The following is a 19566-nucleotide window of genomic DNA, read 5'->3' as shown; positions in this document are numbered from 1 at the left end:
TCACATTAAGCATCTCCAATCCAAAATTAAATCTAGAATCGGCTTCCTATTTCGCAACAAAGCATCCTTCACTCATGCTGCCAAACATACCCTCGTAAAACTGACCATCCTACCAATCCTCGACTTCGGCGTTGTCATTTATAAAATAGCCTCCAACACTCTACTCAGCAAATTGGATGCAGTCTATCACAGTGCCATCCGTTTTGTCACCAAAGCCCCATATACTACCCACCACTGCGTCCTGTATGCTCTCGTTGGCTGGCCCTCACTTCATACTCGTCGCCAAACCCACTGGCTCCAGGTCATCTACAAGTCTCTGCTAGGTAAAGCCCCGCCTTATCTCAGCTCACTGGTCACCATAGCAGCACCCACTCGTAGCACGCGCTCCAGCAGGTATATCTCACTGGTCACCCCCAAAGCCAATTCCTCTTTTGGCCGCCTTTCCTTCCAGTTCTCTACTGCCAATGACTGGAACGAACTGCAAAAATCACTGAAGCTGGAGACCCATATCTCCCTCACTAGCTTTAAGCACCAGCTGTCAGAGCAGCTCACAGATCACTGCACCTGTACATAGCCCATCTGTAAACAGCCCATCCAACTACCTCATCCCCATACTGTATTTATTTATCTTGCTCCTTTGCACCCCAGTATCTCTACTTGCACATTCATCTTCTGCACATCTACCATTCCAGTGTTTAATTGCTATATTGTAATTATTTCGCCACCATGGCCTATTTATTCCCTTATCTTACCTCATTTGCACTCACAGTATATAGACTTTTTGTTTTATTTTTTTCTACTGTATTATTGACTGTATGTTTTGTTTATTCCATGTGTTACTCTGTGTTGTATGTGTCGAACTGCTATGCTTTATCTTGGCCAGGTCGTAATTGCAAAAGAAAACTTGTTCTCAACTAGCCTACCTGGTTAAATAAAGGTTAGAACGCCGACTGAGAGCCGGACCTGATCGCCCAACATCAGTGCCTGACCTCACTAATGATATTGTGGCTGAATGGAAGCATGTCCCCGTAGCAATGTTCCAACATCCAGTGGAAAGCCTTCCCAGAAGAGTGGAGGCTGTTATAGCAGCAAAAGGGGGACCAACTCCATATTAATACCCATGATTTTGAAATGAGATGTTCGACGATCAGGTGGCCACTTACACTACATGACCAAAAGTATCTGTCAAGTAGGTGGGACTCCTATGACAAAAGGGGCTTCATGCATAGCTTTATTTTTTTAACAATAAGAGTAGGAGTAAAATGTCTCTAGTCTCAGCACTTACGTCCAATTTTCTACTCACAAGACTTTTAAGAGTACTGATCTAGGATCAGGCCCCCACCTGGTCAGCACTCCTACTCTGAGAGGCTTTGTGGATACGGGCCCTGACCTAATGCCAAACAGACAGTAGTTCACAGTGGACTCACCTCAATGAGACTGTGTGTGGTCCTGTGCTGCTCAGCTGGTTCCTCTGTGGGTTCAGGAAGAGGTGTAGTCTGGTTGTCATCTATGACCATGGTCCCCTTAGTGTTCCCCAGACCCTCCTCACACCCCTCCTCCTTCACTAGCAGCCCCTCTGGACCCTCCTCCTCCTGGAAGAGACAGCTGATACAGATTACACTCCCTCAGGTACATACACACACTACGTTTAAGTCCTATACTGTAGTTACAGAATGATGTAATTGTTGTTAAATTCATCATGGTGGACATAGATATGATGGTGTGGGTAAATATGAGTCAAAAGTCTAACTAACCCAACTAAACTATTCTGATATGTACAGTAGGTGTTTGTTAGTGTGTGGGTACATGTAGGTATATTTAGTAAGTCTATAATGGTTATAAAGCTCTGTTGGGTATATGCAGAATAGGGTGAGATCGGATGTGATCTCAATGTAAGTCTTAGAATAAAAAGTCCCATTTTGTGTTTTTTTTAAACATAAACAAGTTTTAAATTACACAATAATAAAAATAAAAAATACACCATAAAAATCAGCATGAACTTGATGAACTGCATTACTTTTCTCATTAAAAAAAGAGTCTTGAGAAAAAAAATTGAGTACTTGAATGAAAGTAATTAAATATGCATTTGTGAACATTATATATCCTACACAGTACAAACACAATATGTAACATACTTTTTAGGGTTATATATGCCTTTTTATATCACAGTGCCTGGATGCAATATTATACCCAGGAATATTGAACTCTGAAATCTGTTACTCTTGTTATTCCAAATGTATCTGTGAATATTTTCTGCTGACAACAATAAAAATGTATATTTGTCTTTAATGGTTTATTCTAAACATCAGAAACTAATCGAGTGGAATGGTTTTTCTGCTGGTGTATCCTGAGGTAGCTCCTCTCTGAGAACCTCTTCCCACAGTGTGTACAGGCGAACGGCCTCTCTCCCGTGTGGACCTTCAGGTGGATCTTCAGATGGTGCTGGTGGGAGAACCTCTTCTCACAATGGGGGCCACTGTAGGATTTCCCCCGTGTGGACCCTCTGGTGCCTCTTCAGGTTGCCAGCCTGGGCGAAGTGCATGTGACACTGGGTACTGAAGGATTTATCCCGTGTGGAACTACTGGTGGAACCACCTTCTGGAGGCAGCTAAAGCCTTTGTTACAGAACATGCAGAATAACCATTTCTCTTTAGTACCGCCCGATGTGGCTTCCTCTCCCTGAACCCTAGCTCTGTCATTTGAGTTCAATACCTGATCGAAAAGGCCGTGTGAATTGGAAGGCCCCATTGACATGGACACTGGGTTGCGATCCCTGAACACGTGTAAAGGGGAGCGGGACTTGGATTTATCTCTAAGCTTTTCATGTAATCTAAGAAGTCTCTGTCCTGTGAGTGTCTGTCTCCTAGGTGACTATCTGCATTCCATGAGAAAGGAATGTCACCCTCCACTTTATCTACCACTATAACTTCACCTTTCTTATCTAGGCACCCTTCAGAGTATACACTACCACTGTACTGGTTCCAGTCCTCTCTAGACAGATCAATCGGTGTCTCTAAACCCAAGGATATGTTGCCAGGTCCATCTCTGTAGTGTAAGAACAAGACAGATCATCACCTCCAGTGTGTAACGCATCACCATCTACACAAGAATTAACAGCCCTTTGGCTCTGGTGAAATACCAGTAAATACTCTGAGCTGGGAGCAGGAAGACAGCCCAGTCTGCCCAGCCCCTCTGGGTCTGATCTGTGGTCAGATCCTGTGCTCAAGAGCCTGTGTGTTACCGTTAGATGTCTCTGACATTAGGATGGCATTCGGCGTGCCACTGACCTCTGTGATGCTGTGTCGTGGGTCCCCTTCTTCAGTCCTCTCCTGCTTGACCAGGGATGATCCTCCAGGACTTGCAGCCTCTGCATCCTGACACAAGAAGAGGGGAGGTTATTACCGGTACTTGAGTAGAATTGGAAAACAATGTCATATTGAAGTCTCACAAGCTCCCCTATGGCAGATAAATGAGGATGCACATGTAAGCAAGTGAATAGCTGAGGGGAGCCTTTCTGAAATGAACTGGCCACATTTGATGTACTGTTACACTAACCTCTATCACAATAATGTGCTGGGTTGAGGTTCCACTCCCCTCATCAACAGTAATTGGTTGGTCATCTCTCCATGTATTGTGTCCCGCTGGCTTCACAAAGCTCCTGTGGCCTCCAGTGAGATGTCCTTCACCCGAGAGAGTTATTGGGAGAAAATAGGTGGTTAGGTTAGGTACTGTCAACGCTGAACGCTATATTGTACAATATTGACAGTTTTGACAGTCTAGAAATGGCCAGGATGTAAAATTACACTTTGCATAACTTCTTGATATACTATTTATTGATTGATTGATTGATTATGTTCCATTCATCACATTATTTTCATTGAGTAAATAATAGGAAATGCAGTAAATCAAGAATCTGGTTAGAATATGATAGTGTTTCTTTGTGCAATATAGCTAAGTAATCATGGGAATTATTGCATACGATCCAAAAACTCTCCAAGACCCAATTCTGGTTAACACATCTAGTCACACATGTGCAGAGGGGGCCCCGCTGCCTAGGCCTTCTGCAAAATGTACCTCTTTCCATTCCTCTGTATCGGTCGAGAATCTTGACACTGCTGGGACGACTGGAGTGTGCGCGCTCTCGCGTTGTCCTCTCTGCGCGCTCCCGTGACACCTTCAGCTCCAGTAGCTGTAGTTTCCTCCGCAAAACCCTGTTTTCTTTCTGGCTTTGAGTTATTTCCAAACGAAACACTGCATAGTCGTCGTCTACGAGTTTACAGACCTCTGCCACGGCTGCATTCGCTAGCACCTCCATAATGGAGGCTATTTGAGTGTGAAAACCCATGGCCATTGTTTGCTAACGACTAGCAAGCTAGCGTTACATAGATAACATATATCAACCAGCAGTTAGATTAGTAATATTATGAGTTCCATAGTGTTAATGTCTAAATAAAAACCCTAACGAGAAAATTGTTCTTGGTCATGTTTACGTCAATACTTATCTGTTTTTTAAATGGCGGTTGGCAACCAAAAAGGTGCATTACCGCCACCAATTGGACTGGAGTGTGAGTCCATTACACGTGATACAAAAAAAATGGGGGAAAGGAAAGAAAACGTCCCAACCAGCTAATCCTACACCCATAGAGCCCCACAGTGGAGACCAATATTTGTATAACTAACCCAAGATTGAACAGAGCCTGTCGTTTCCAATGGGAGCAAATGAATCATAGCCGGCAGAACAAGCAAGGAGGTAGGTAGAGCCAAGCACAAGCTAGTGAGATCCTATTGGTGCGTTCTAGCATATATTTGCATATTTCCATTAGGGAACGCCTAGTCTGAAGTGCGCTCGTGCAATAACTCATTCTAAACAACGCAATTGTTTTTAAAACTTTGGCAAAGAGTAAAGTCTACAAAACGCAATCCACTCTGTTTGTTACAAATTCTAGTTTTGGAAACAGAAAACTGTATGGAGATCAAATGTTTAATAGATGAGAAAATTTGCTGGAAAATCCATTTTGCTCCGTCTTCTCCCACTTCTGGCCACCGGGCTTCCTCTCATCACCATATTTGGTAGTGAGTGGAAACGCCAACCGGATGCTTCATTTTAATACGTCTGGTGAAATATCTGGCTCATTGTTCTATTTGTGGATGGCGGTGTCATAATACCCTTAAAACCTAGCGGTCAAACACGGAAATGGTTCCAATCGTTTTTCCACCAGTCATGTTTTACCATAGGGGATTTTAGAAACACTTAAACACTGTGTTGCTTTACCCTGGTGTGACGTTTTGATAACTATGTAATTCTCTCGGACAAGGTGAATTTGATCAATGTTCAGCTCTATTTACTCTGAAATGTAAAATGCTAATTAGCATCAAAGTACTACAAATCCCTGCAAGCTCCTGAACGTCATATCTAGCTGGCACCTTTGCTAACAGATAAATTAAGAAATTTAGCCAATTTATTCATTACTACATTTAGCTAACATTGGATAGTTAATGCAGAGATTCTTACCTTTGCCTCGATTCTGCAGTCTCATCCAGAACATTATGGCATTTGTAGTTTTTTATGATAGCCACATTAGCAGCCGATTAGCATTTCCTTTGTTGGGGTTAAATACAGGCGAATATATTGATAAAAGTCACCTTGTCCGAGAGAGATTTACAGTGCCTTCGGAAAGTATTCAGAACCCTTGACTTTTTCCATATTTGTTAGGTTAGGTTAGCCTTATTCTAAAATTGATTATTATTTTTCCCTCATCAATCTACACACAATACCCCATAACGACAAAGCAACAACAAAAAAAAACGAAAATATTGCTAATTTATAAAACAAAATAAACTGAAATATCATATTTACATAAGTATTCAGACCCTTTATTCAGTAATTTGTTGAAGCACCTTTGTCAGTGATTACAGCCTCGAGTCTTCTTGGGTATGATGCTACAACCTTGGCACACCTGTATTTGGGGAGTTTCTCCCATTCTTCTCTGCAGATCCTTTCAAGCTCTGTCAGGTTGGATGAGGAGCCTTCCTGCAAAGCTATTTTCAGGTCTCTTCAGAGATGTTTGATAGTGTTCAAGTCCAGGCTCTGGCTGGGCCACTCAATGACATTCAGAGACTTGTCCCGAAGCCACTCCTGCGTTGTCTTTGCTGTGTGCTTAGGGTCGTCGTCCTGTTGGAGGGTGAACTTTTGCCCCAGTTTGAGGTCCTGAGCGCTCTGGAGCAGGTTTTCATCAAGTATCTCTGTACTTTGCTCCGTTCATCTTTGCCTCGATCCTGACTAGTCTCCCCTGCTACTGAAAAACATCCCCACAGCATGATGCTGCCACCACCACCATGCTTCACCATAGGGACGGTGCCAGGTTTCCTCCAGAGGTGACGCTTGGCATTCAGGCCAAAGAATTCAATCTTGGTTTCATCAGACCAGAGAATATTGTTTCTCATGGTCTGAGAGTCTGTAGGTGCCTTTTGGCAAACTCCAAATGGGCTGTCATGTGCCTTTTATTGAGAAGTGGCTTCCGTCTGGTCACTCTACCATAAAGGCCTGATTGGTGAAGTGCTGCAGAGATGGTTGTCCATCTGGAAGTTTCTCCCATCTCCACAGAGGAACTCTAGAGCTCTGTCAGTGACCATCAGGTTCTTGGTCACCTCCCTGACCAAGGCCCTTCTCCCCCGATTGCTCAGTTTGTCCTGGCGCCCAGCTCTAGGAAGAGTCTTGGTGGCTCCAAACTTCTTCCATTTAAGAATGATGGAGGACACTGTGTATTTGGGGACCTTCAATGCTGCAGATATTTTTTGGTACCGTTCCCCAGATCTGTGCATCGACACAATCTTGTCTCATAGCTCTATAGACAACTCCTTCAAACTCATGGCTTGGTTTTTGCTAGAATGCACTGTCAACTGTGGGACCTTATATAGACAGGCGTGTGCCTTTCCAAATCATGTCCAATCAATTTAATTTACCACATGTGGACTCAAATCAAGTTTAAGAAACATCTCAAGGATGATCAATGGAAACAGGATGCACCTGAGCTCAACTTCGAGTGCCATAGCAAAGGGTCTGAATACTTATATAAAGTATTTCTGTTTTTTTTAAATAAATTTGCAAAAAAAAAAGAAAAAGTTTTTGCTTTGTCATTATAGAGTCTTGTGTGTTGATTGCTTTAGAATAAGGCTGTAACGTAACAAAATGTGGAAAAAGTCAATGGGTCTGAATACTTTCCAAAGGCACTGTACACAGTTATCAATACGTAATGCCAGGTTAAGCAAACACAAAACACAGCCCTTAATTATTATGCATTTTGTTACCCCCTTTTTCTCCCCAATTCGCGATTACGATCTTGTCTTATTGCTGCAACTCCCCAATGGGCTCAGGAGAGTCAAAGGTCGAGTCATGCGTCCTCCAAACATGACTTGCCAATCCGTGCTTCTTAACACCCGCTTGCTTAACCCGGAAGCCAGCTACACCAATGTGTCGAAGGAAACACTGTTCAACTGACGACTGTAGTCAGCCTGCAGGCGCCCGGCCCGCCACAAGTAGTCACTAGAGCGCCTGGCCAAACCCTTCCCTAAACCAGACGACGCTGGGCCAATTGTCTGCCGCCCTATGGGACTCCCGGTCACAGCCTGGGATCGAACCCAGGTTTTTTGTACATATGACAGGAGTTTACACATTCTGTTCCAGCCTTTCACTAACACCTCGTTCAACTTATTGTGGTCTAAATTGTTGACCATGAATAGTTGAACATGGTGTTTGTGCTGGGCAGAAAATAAAAACTGTAAATACCAACCATATACAGTGCATTCGGAAAGAGTTCAGAACCCTTCATCTACACATAATACCCCATAATGACAAAGCAAAAACAGGTTTTTTTTAAATCTGTGACAAGACCTGAAAATGATCAGCAACCAATTTGACAGAGCTTAAAGAATTTTGAAAAGAATAATGGCCAAATGTTGCACAATCCAGGTGTGGAAAGCTCTTAGAGACTTACCCAGAAAGACTCACAGCTTTAATCACTGCCAACAGTGCTTATACAAAGTATTGACTCAGGGGTGTAAATACTTGAGATATTTCTGTATTTAATTTTCAAGTAATGCGCACAAATTTCTAAAAAACATGTTTTCACTTTGTCATTATGGGGTATTGTGTGTAGATGGGTGAGAAAACAAATATAGTTAATCCCTTTTGAATTCAGGCTGTAACAACAAAATGTGGAATAAGTAAAGGGGCATGAAGAATACTTACTGAAGGCACTGTACCTCTCGAGGTGAACGCTAATCCTGACCCTGTCTGTATTCGTGGGGTAGCCATGAGGTAACTTTTTTGTTGAAAAGATAAAGTTATGGATGACATGCAAACAACAAATGCTGAGCCTTCATATTCATGCTTAACGGACCAAATAATGAAAGACAAGCACTGTAGTTTTGAGTACAGCAAAGTGGGTGTGGAAGAGGTGAAAAAGGTGTTGCTATCTATAAATAAAGACAAGCCACCTGGTACCGTCAACATGGATGGGAAATTGCTGAGGTTGGTAGTGGAATACATTACGACTCCTGTTTGCCACATCTTCAATTTAAGCCCAGAAGACGGTGTGTGCCCTCAGGCCTGGAGGGAGGTAAAGGTCATTCCATTGCCCAAGAATAGCAAAGCACCCTTTAATGGTTTAAACAGCCGACCAATCATCCTGTTACCAGTGCTTACCAAGCTTTTAGATTTATTTAAACCAAATACAAAGTTATTTACAGAAAACAAATTAACAACAGACTTTCAGCATGCTTACAAGGAAGGGCACTCAAAATGCTCGGCACTGATGATTGGCTGAAAGAAATGAATAGAAGATTGTGGGAGCTGTTTTGTTAGACTTCGGTGCAGCTTTTGATATCATTGATCATAACCTATTTCTGAAAAAACGTAGGTGTTATGGATTTGCATCCTCTACCTTATCATGGATTGAGAGTTACCTATCTAATAGAACACAGATGGTTTTCTTTAATGGCAACCTCTCTAATGCAAATTTGGTTGAGTGTGGTGTACCGCAGGGCAGTCGGCTTGGGCCATTGTTTTCACTAATAACCTTCCACTGATTTTAAATGAAGCCTGTGTGTCTATGTACGCTGACGACTCAAGAGTATACTCGTCGGCTACGACAGTAAAATAAATAACTGACACCCTTAACATAGAGCTCCAGCCAGTTTTATAATGGGTAACTAGCAATAGACTGGTGCTAAATATCACAAAAACTAAAATCATTGCTTTTTGGGACAAATCACTCACTCAACGCTAAAACTAATTTAGATCTATTATTGAATAATGTGGTGATTGAGCAAGTTGAGGAGACTAAACTGCTGGGTGTAACCAGCAGCTGCCATGGTCAAAACATATAGACTCAATGGTTGCTAAATTGGGAAGAGGTCTGTCCATAATAAGGCGTTGCTCTGCTTTCTTGATATATGCGTCTACCAGACAGGTCCTAGTTTTGTCGCACCTGGACTACTGCCCAGTTGTGAGGTCATGTGCGACAAAGAGGGACATAGATGAATTGCAGTTGGTCGGGAAGCACGTATTGCACTTAGATGTACACAGAGAGTGAATGTCAATAACATGCATGTCAATCTCTCCTGGCTCAAAGTTGAGGAGAGATTGAGTGCATCACTATTGGTCTTTGTGCGAGGTGTTGAAGGTACTAAACTGTTTGTTCAAGCAGTTGGCACACAGGTCGGACACTAATCGGTACAACACAAGACTTGCAATCAAAGGTGTCTTCACAGTCCCTAGGTCCAGAACAGAGGCTGGGAAACACACAGTATTAAATAGAGCCATGACTACATGGAACTCTGCCACCCCAGGTAACTCAAGCTAGCAACAAACACAGATTTAAAAAACAGATAAAAAAACACCTTATGGCAAAACAGGGACTGTGAAGACCCAGCCATTTTGATATATTTTGTATTGTAATTTAAACTGTATTGTATTATGTAAATGGTGGGCCTTGCACGAGCCGGAATGGTTCATAGGGTAGGAGGCATCTCCTGTTCCTGAAGCTTGAGGCAGAAACAGGAGATTATGTGGTGTACAAAACATTAGGAACATCTGCTCTTTCCATGACATAGAATGACCAGGTGAATCCAGGTGAAAGCTATGATCCCTTAATTAAGTCACCTGTTAAATAAACTTCAATCAGTGTAGATGAAGGGGAGGAGACAGGTTAAAGAAGGATTTTTAAGCCTAGAGACAATTGAGACATGGATTGTGTATGTGTGCCATTAAGAGGGTGAATGTGCAAGACAGAATATTTAAGTGCCTTTGAACGGGGTATGGTAGTAGTTACCAGGCACACTGGTTTGTGTCAAGAACTGCAACGCTGCTGGGTTTTTCACGCTCAACAGTTTCCCATGTGTACCAAGAATGGTCCACCACCCAAAGGACATCCAGCCAACTTGGCAGCACAACTGTGGGAAGCATTGGAGTCAACATGGGCCAGTATCCCTGTGGAATGCTTTCGACACCTTGCAGAGTCAATGCCCCAATGAATTGAAGCTGTTCTGATGACAAAAAAGGGGTAATACAGTGGGGGAAAAAAGTATTTGATCCCCTGCTGATTTTGTATGTTTGCCCACTGATAAAGAAAGGATCAGTCTATAATTTTAATGGCAGGTTTATTTGAACAGTGAGAGACAGAATAACAACAAAAATATCCAGAAAAACACATGTCAAAAATGTTATAAATTGATTTGCATTTTAATGAGGGAAATAAGTATGGAAATAAGTATGGTTCCAACTCAGGAAGGAAGAGCGAAGGCTTCTGAACCAGGGTCCTAATCCGGGGCCAGAGGCCCAGTCTCTACCGCCATCAACACGAACACCAGGTACAGGTCCTACTGGATTGCTGTCTGTTGTGGAAGGACCATCAGAGGGCAGGCTGCTCCCACGGACAGTAGCCCAGCCCGGCATGTGAGTCAAGGTGATCAGAGGCAATTAAGCACAGCTGACGGTACTAATGAGCTATTCTCTTTCCCCTACAAGAGAGAGGAGGGAACCGGCAGAGAGAGGAGAAAGAAAAGAGTGTTCGCTTCTACAATGGAGAGGACGTACCTTTTGGAAGGGAGAAGAAGGGGACACACAACCTCTTGGGGATGGTCACCACGGATCCGGATGACTACCCGACGGGAGCTCTCCATGGATGGATCGTGAAGGCGGTGACAAACCCGTGATTTATGTTATAGTTTAAAGATACTCACCTTGTGTTTCTTGTTCTTGTGAAGAAGAATTGAATTTTCCTTGGGATATCATCCTTGATTGTGTTGGAGTGTTTGAGAAGGAAAAAAAATACCTCAATAGAGAACTTTGTTCAGTTAAGAAAACCTGCTCCTGACTCATTTATTCCACCTTTCCGCTTTAGAGCAACCTCCAAGTACTTGGTCCGCTCACACTGTACACTTTCTGTACACATAGAAACATATTATAAAATGTAAACTCCAGTCAAATCAAATGTTATTAGTCACATGCGCCGAATACAACAGGTGTAGACATTACAGTGAAATGCTTACTTACAAGCCCCTAACCGACAGTGCAGTTAAAAAAATATGGATAAGAATGAGATAAAAGTAACAAGTAATTAAAGAGGAGCAGTAAAAAATAACAATATATACAGGGTGGTGCCGGTACAGAGTCAATGTGCGGGGGCACCGGTAAGTTGAGGTAGTATTTACATGTAGGTAGAGTTAATTAAAGTGACTATGTATAGCTGGGGGGGGGGGGGGATGCGAATAGTCTGGGTAGCCATTTGACTAGATGTTCAGGAGTCTTATGGCTTGGGGGTAGAAGCTGTTTAGAAGCCTCTTGGACCTAGACTTGGCTCTCCGGTACCGCTTGCCATGTGGTAGCAGAGAGAGTCTATGACTAGGGTGGCTGGAGTCTTTGACAATTTTTAGGGCCTTCCTCTGACTCCGCCTGTATGGAGGTCCTGGATGGCAGGAAGCTTGGCCCCAGTGATGTACTGGGACGTTCGCACTACCCTCTGTAGTGCCTTGCGGTTGGAGGCCGAGCAGTTGCCATACCAGGGAGTGATGCAACCAGTCAGGATGCTCTCGATGGTGCAGCTGTAGAACCTTTTGAGGATCTGAGGACCCATGCCAAATCTTTTCAGTCTAATGAGGGGGAATAGGTTTTGTCGTACCTGCTTCACGACTGTCATGGTGTGCTTGTACCATGTTAGTTTGTTGGTGATGTGGACACCAAGGAACTTGAAGCTCTCAACCTGCTCCACTGCAGCCTTGTCGATGAGAATGGGGGCGTGCTCGGTCCTCTTTTTCCTATAGTCTACAATCATCTCCTTTGTCAACCCCATCTCTAACACTATTTCAAGTACAATATGGAACCATTAGTTTTATCTGAAAAAATGGCCATAGTCGTGGCCAACAATATTGGCACCCTTGCACTTTTTCAAATATTGAACAATTTCTTGCAGAAAACTATGGAGGGCCAAGGAGGAAATGGTGACTGTGCTTGAATCTGAAAGTGTGGAAAGTGAAGTGTGTGATGATGAATGGAAAATAGTCAAATCAAAGAATGGAATAAAACGAGCGCAAGTTGTAGTAGAAGACAAGGACCTGTCCAATAATGAATTTCTTATTGGACTGCATTTTTTGGACAAGGAGATTCATTTGGGAAATCCATTTGTAATATCAAGGACTGTGAAGAAAGCAGTGGAAAAGGTGGATTCAATCAAGGTGACTAGAATCGGCCTTGTTTTGGTTAATTGTGTTGATGGAGAACAGAAGAAGTGTGCACTGGATCTGGCAAAATTGTCCACGTCAGAAGTAACATGTATTGATCCTGATTGGCACAGCGGTCTAAGGCACTGCATCGCAGTGCTAGAGGCGTCACATCAGACCCGGGTTCGATCCAGGGCTGTATCACAACCAGCCGTGATCAGGAGTCCCATAGGGCGGTGCACAATTCGTCCAGCGTTCTTCGGGTTACGGGAGGGTTTGGCCCGGGTAGGCCGTCATTGTAAATAAGAATTTGTTCTTAACTGACTTGCCTAGTTAAATAAAGGCTAAATTTAAAAAAGTGGTCTTCGGAGCAGGGCGCTTGCCAAAAAAGTTATAGCTGGAGTCTCGTTGGACATACATTAGATGATGAGTACCTTAATCAGAAAATCCCTGGAGTGGTCAGTGCACGTCGCATGACCTGTATGTTAAATGGAAGGAAGGAGAAAAGCCTGTCAATGTTATTGTTGTTTGAGGAGACTACCTGAATATCTGAAGCTTGAGGTATGCGTTGAGAGGATTAGTGTCCAAACCATTACAGTCAAATCAAATGTTATTTGTCATGTGCGCCGACTACAACAGGTGTAGACCTTACAGTGAAATGCTTACTTACAAACCCTTAACCAACAATGCAGTTAAGTAAATAAGTGTTAAGTATTTACGAAAATAAACTGAAGTAAAAAAATAAAGAAATAAAAATAACTAATAATTAAAGAGCAACAATAAAATAACAGTAGGGAGGATATATACAGGGGGTACCGGTACAGAGTCAATGTGCGGGGGCACAGGTTAGTCGAGGTAATATGCACATGTAGGTAGAGGTAAAGTGACTATGCATAGATAATAAACGGGGTACGACGACAATGCAAATAGTCCGGGTAGCCCTTTGATTAGTTGTTCAGGAGACTTATGGCTTGGGGGTAGAAGCTGTTAAGAAGCCTTTTGGACCTAGACTTAGCACTCCGGGACCGCTTTCCGTGTGGTAGCAGAGAGAACAGTCTATGACTAGGGTGACTGGAGTCTTTGGCAATATTTAGGGCTTTCCTCTGACACCGCCTGGTATAGAGGTCCTGCATGAAAGGAAACTTGGCCCCAGTGATGTACTGGGCCATACACATTACCCTCTGTATTGCCTTGCGGTTGGAGGCCGAGCAGTTGCCATACCAGGCGGTGATGCAACCCGTCAGGATGCTCTCGATGGTGCAGCTGTAGAACTTTTTGAGGATCTGAATACCTATGCCAAATCTTTTCAGTCTCCTGAGGGGAAATAGCCATTGCCGTGCCCTCTTCACGACTGTCTTGGTGTGTTTGGACCATGATAGTCTGTTGGTGATGTGGACACCAGGAACTTGAAACTCTCAACCTGCTCCACTACAGCCCCGTCGGTGAGAATGGGGGCGTGCTCGGTTCTCCTTTTCCTGTAGTCCACAATCATTGTAGAAATTGTAAAGGATATGGTCACGTGTCAAATGTTTGCAGACGGGAGAAGTATCATATTGAAGAATCTGCGAATGGAAAATGTTGCAACTGTGGTGGGCATCATACTCCGGACTTCCTTGAGTGTCCTGTTAGGGTAAAGGAGGTCCAGGTGTCAAGGATCAGGGTTGCGCAGCGGATCTCCTATGTGGAGGCGGTGAAGAGAGTCATAGGGGCAAGAGGCAACAGTGTTGGAGATATAGTGGATTCAGTGCAACCAGTTGATAGTGTTTTAACCTGTCTGGGAACCTGGGATGTTTGCGTCCCACCCTAGTCAACAGCCAGTGGAATCGCGTCGCGCGAAATACAAATACCTCATAAATGCTATAACTTCAATTTCTCAAACATATGACTATTTTACACCATTTTATAGATACACCTCTCCTGAATCGAACCACGTTGTCCGATTTCAAAAAGGCTTTACAGCAAAAGCAAAACATTAGATTATGTTAGGAGAGTACCCAGCCAAAAATAATCACACTGCCATTTTCAAAGCAACTAGCATGCATCACAAATACCCAAAACACAGCTAAATGCAGCACTAACCTTTGACAATCTTCATCAGATGACACTCCTAGGACATCATGTTACACAATACATGCATTTTTTGTTCGATAAAGTTCATATTTATATATAAAAACAGCATTTTACATCGGCGCGTGACGTTCAGAAAATATTTTCCCTCAAATGCTTCCAGTGAATCAGTGCTACAATTTACAAAATTACTATTTGAAAACATTGTTAAAATGTTATATTGTCATTCAAAGAATTATAGATTAACATCTCGTGAATGCAACTGCATTACCAGATTTAAAAATAACTTTACTGGGAAATCACACTTTGCAATAAACGAGGTGCTATGCTCAGAAAAATAGGCTAGGCGATACAGGTTAGCGCCATCTTGGAACCATCTAAAATCAAATATACTATTGTAAATATTCCCTTACCTTTGATTATCTTCAACAGAAAGCACTTCCAGGAATCCCAGGTCCACAACAAATGTAGTTTTGTTCAAAAAAGTTAATAATTTATGTCCCAATAGCTCCGTCTTGTTAGCGCGTTCCGAAGGCTACTCATAATGTACGAGGCGCGCGGGACTTGTCGTCACGAATGTGCAAAAAATATATATTTACGTTCGTTCAAACATGTCAAACGTTGTATAACATAAATCTTTAGGGCCTTTTTCCATCAGAGCTTCAATAATATTCAAGGCGGACAATTGCATTGTCTTACTAAACATTTCGGAACAAAAGGGTACCCACGGGCGCCCGCATCATAGTAGTAATGGCCCTCCCCCTATGACCAACTTTCCAGGCCTCTCGTTCGGTCAGTTTCTACCTGAGAAGACTCAAACCACTTTGTAAAGACTGTTGACATCCAGCTAAATGAATCCTAACTCACGGTGTGTTTCATAGGCAAAGTGTTGAAGGTGATTCCACAAATCAGATTTCCAATTCCTGCATGGAATCTTCTCAGGTTTTGGCCTGACATATGAGTTCTGTTATACTCACAGACACCATTCAAACAGTTTTAGAAACTTTAGAGTGTTTTCTATCCAAATCTACTAATTATATACATATTCTAGTTTCTGGGCAGGAGTAGTAACCAGATTAAATCGGGTATGTTTTTTATCCGGCCGTGCAAATACTGCCCCCTAGCCCCAACAGGTTTTTAAGTCAATCAGGTGATCTGGATACACTCATTGTGAAGATGGTGGATGTTGTGACATTTATAGCCACAGTGATTAATTGGACAGCACAAGTGTCTAAGATGTCCAAAAAGCTGGATATCATATCTGCAGCCTGATACGTTTTTGGGGCTCAAAGACTTGGGGCTCCAAGGACTACTGTCCCGTCCTCACAGAAGGCTTCTGAGCCTGTGTTGGACCTGATTAGAATTAGGTTTTTACAGAAAAGCAGGTTGATTGTGTAGTTAATTTATTTTTAGGTAGTTTGTATGACATTTTATTTCCTTTTTACCAAAACGTTTTCCTTTTTGGGATCCTTATTATCTACCCGCACAGTAGGTGGCGGAATGCACATCTAATTGTTGCGAACGCCATTATACCATAGTAGAAGACGAAGTTTGAATAGAGAAAAGGACTCATTCTCTTGTTTTGTGTCACTGTGTGTACCGCAATGAGCATGGAGAAAATAAAGAAAACCAGAGAATTATCTGAGGAGGTCAGACACAAGATTGTAGCCAAGCATGGACAATCAAGGCTACAAGTCCATCTCCAGAGTTCCTGTTTCCACCGTACGTAACGTTATCAAGAAGTTTAAGGCCCATGCCGCTGTAGCCAACCTCCCTGGAAGTGGCCGCAAGAGAACTTGATAGAAGATTGCAGCGAAGGATTGTTTCAATGGTGGAGAAAGCACCTCAATAAACTGCCACACAGGTTCAAGCTGACTTTCAGACACAAGGTATGAGTTTCAACTCGCACTGTCCGTCGCCAACTCAATGAAAGGGGGTTATATGGTAGGAGACCCAGGAGGACCCCACTGCTGAGAGAGAGACATAAGAAAGCCTGACTGCAATTTGCCCTAACACCTGAACATACCAAAATCCTTCTGGGAGAATGTGCTGTGGGCAGAACATAACAAATTAGAGCTTTTAGGTAAAGCACACCATCTCTGTTTACAGAGAACAAAATTAAGCCTTCAAAGAAAAGAACACCTTCCCTATAGTCAAACATGGAGGAGGTTCAGTGATGTTTTGGGGTTGCTTTGCTGTCTCTGGCACTGGGTGCCTTGAACGTGTACATGGGATCATGAAATCAGGAGAATACCAAGGCATTTTAGAGCGCAATGTCAGACACAGTGCCAGAAAGCTGGGTCTCTGTCAAAGGTCTTCCAGCAGGACAATGACCTTAAGCACACTTCAAAAAGCACCCAGGAATGGTTCAAGAGAAAATGCTGGACTGTTCTAAAGTGGCCAGCAATGAGTACAGAACTAAATCCCATTGAAAACTTGTGGAGAGATCTGAAAACAGCAGTTGGGAGACGGGACGCAAGAGGAGTGGGCCAAACTGCCAGTACAGAGGTGCAGGAAGCTCATCGATGGCTATAGGATGCGCTTGATTATACCAGTTATTTTGACCAAAGGCTGTGCTACCAAATATTATGTCTAGGGTGTCAATAAGTACGAAAAAAAAAAAAAAAAAAGAAATGAAATGAATAAGTCGCTCTGGATAAGAGCGTCTGCTAAATGACTAAAATGTAAAATGTAAATGTAATAATTTAGTCAATGCCTTTTCTGTTTATTTTTTCTGATTTGAAGGGATATATTAAGTTATGAATCAAAAACAAAGGTTCTGTAATATTAACAGTGAAATAAAGAATTGTCGAGACCAATTACAATGTTCAATTTCAACTTAATTTTTAGGGAAAATGGTCAGTTATTTGATAAAAGTGCAAGGGCCACGACTGTGTGTGTTGATTAAATAATTAAGTATAATGTTTTGGTTAGACTGATAAGGGAAACTCAGTCCCTGCAATAATACAAAAAATAACCAAGTCAGTCAGCACAGAGTCAATTTTGGGTTTCATTTCAACAAAATGGTAATTTACTCGCATAACTTTTACATACAGTACTTTTATTGCACAAAACGATACAAGTAGATTATTATAAAAAAATGTTTAACTCACTATGGTACCATTTGACCTTATCTGTATATCTGGAACCCTTACTTTGATAAAATGAATTTTAGAATATTTCGGAAAAGGTTTAACATTACAAGGCACCATCCTGATCTCACTATAACACCACCAGTATCAACCTAAAGGGACTAAATTTGTCATTCTTTATCAGTAAAGCATTTTTACAGACACCATCACACCAACCATCACCATATCATCTACTCTGCCTCATCATACTCATTCTTTCCTCAGTTCAATCAAATTTCAATCAAATGCATTCATAAAGCCCTTTATACATCAGCAGAAACCCAGACTAAAACCCCAAACAGCAAGCAATGCAGAAGTAGAAGCACAGTGGCTAGGAAAAACTCAGTCCTGTTCTGGCTGTGCTGGGTGGAGTTCACCTCATCCAGTTCCCTACTACATCCAAAAGCAACAGAATTAACTACAAACACACTAACTTGTACTACATGTTACTATACTCTATACATGGAACATGTTTTCTGCTGGTGTATCCTGAGGTATCTCCTCTCTGAGAACCTCTTCCCGCAGTGTGTACAGGCGAACGGCCTCTCTCCCATGTGGACCTTCAGGTGCATCTTCAGCTGATGCTGGTGGGAGAACCTCTTCTCACACTGGGGAAGCTTCAGGATTTCTCCCCTGTGTGGACACTCTGGTGCCTCTTCAGGTTGAACAAGTGTGAAAAACTGGCCCGGCACAGGTGACAATTGAATGGTTTCTCCCCTGTGTGGACCCTCTGGTGCCTCTTCAGGCTGAATGAGTGTGAAAAACTGGCCCAGCACAGGTGGCAGCCAAATGGTTTCTCCCCCGTATGCATCCTCTGGTGGATCTCCACCTGTTTGGGGAAACTGAAGGCTTTCCCACAAAATGAACATGGGAAACGCTTCTCTTTGGCGATGCCACCTTTACTGATTCCATCTCTACTACTGTCATTTGTCAATGGGCTTGTGTAGCTATTTAATGTTGAGGCACTGGCATTGTCTGAGGTCTGGTTTAACATAAGGAGATTATGAGGAGGACGAAGGCCAGGGAGTGTCTGTGTTGTTGCAGGGTCCATGTTCCAGTTGATAGATCCTATAGAAGGCAGGCTGAAGGCAGCACCTGTTAGGGGGTTAACCTGAGGCACCACCAGTCTCTCTGAATCACAACTATAGGAGCAGGACGGAGCATCACTAGCCGAGTCAGTGTCTGTTCTCTCCAACCGCATACAGACACCTCCCCGTCCCCGCAGACCAAATCTACGCCTCGCCCTGGTGTCAGCCAGTCTGTTGTCATGGAGACTAAGTTCAGCTGTTGTTTTGTAATCGACCGTCTGTTTCTGGTTGTGGTTAACAGCGTTGTTCCCCAGCCCAGAGTTTAGGATGCTGTTCCATCCATTGACCTCCACTATGTCGCATCTGGTCCTGGCCTGCTCAATGATGTTGTCCCCTGGGCCCTTGGCTGCACTGGTCTGGGTATCCAAGATGGCCGACCAGTCTCCTCTGTTAGCCTCCAGCCAACCACCTGCAGGAAGAGGTTAGAAAATAGACTTTACAAACATGGCAGAGAAAACTCTACATATGGAGTGTTTTTTAGTCAATTACTTGGTCAATTTCATACATTGTGTTTTTGTTGTATGTAAACACAAGTTGTATTGATTTCATTGTATGAATGAAGA

General features: G+C 42.8%; 1 pseudogene; it reads right to left on the bottom strand.

The window, feature by feature from the left end:
• Positions 1-2015: 2015 nt before the first annotated feature.
• Positions 2016-19566, bottom strand: part of LOC115191386 (zinc finger protein 528-like) — a 17998-nt pseudogene continuing 447 nt past the window's right edge.

This window comes from Salmo trutta, chromosome 4, assembly GCF_901001165.1.
Source record: "Salmo trutta chromosome 4, fSalTru1.1, whole genome shotgun sequence".
Taxonomy (NCBI): domain Eukaryota; kingdom Metazoa; phylum Chordata; class Actinopteri; order Salmoniformes; family Salmonidae; genus Salmo; species Salmo trutta.
This window is presented reverse-complemented; position numbering and strand designations above follow the sequence as displayed.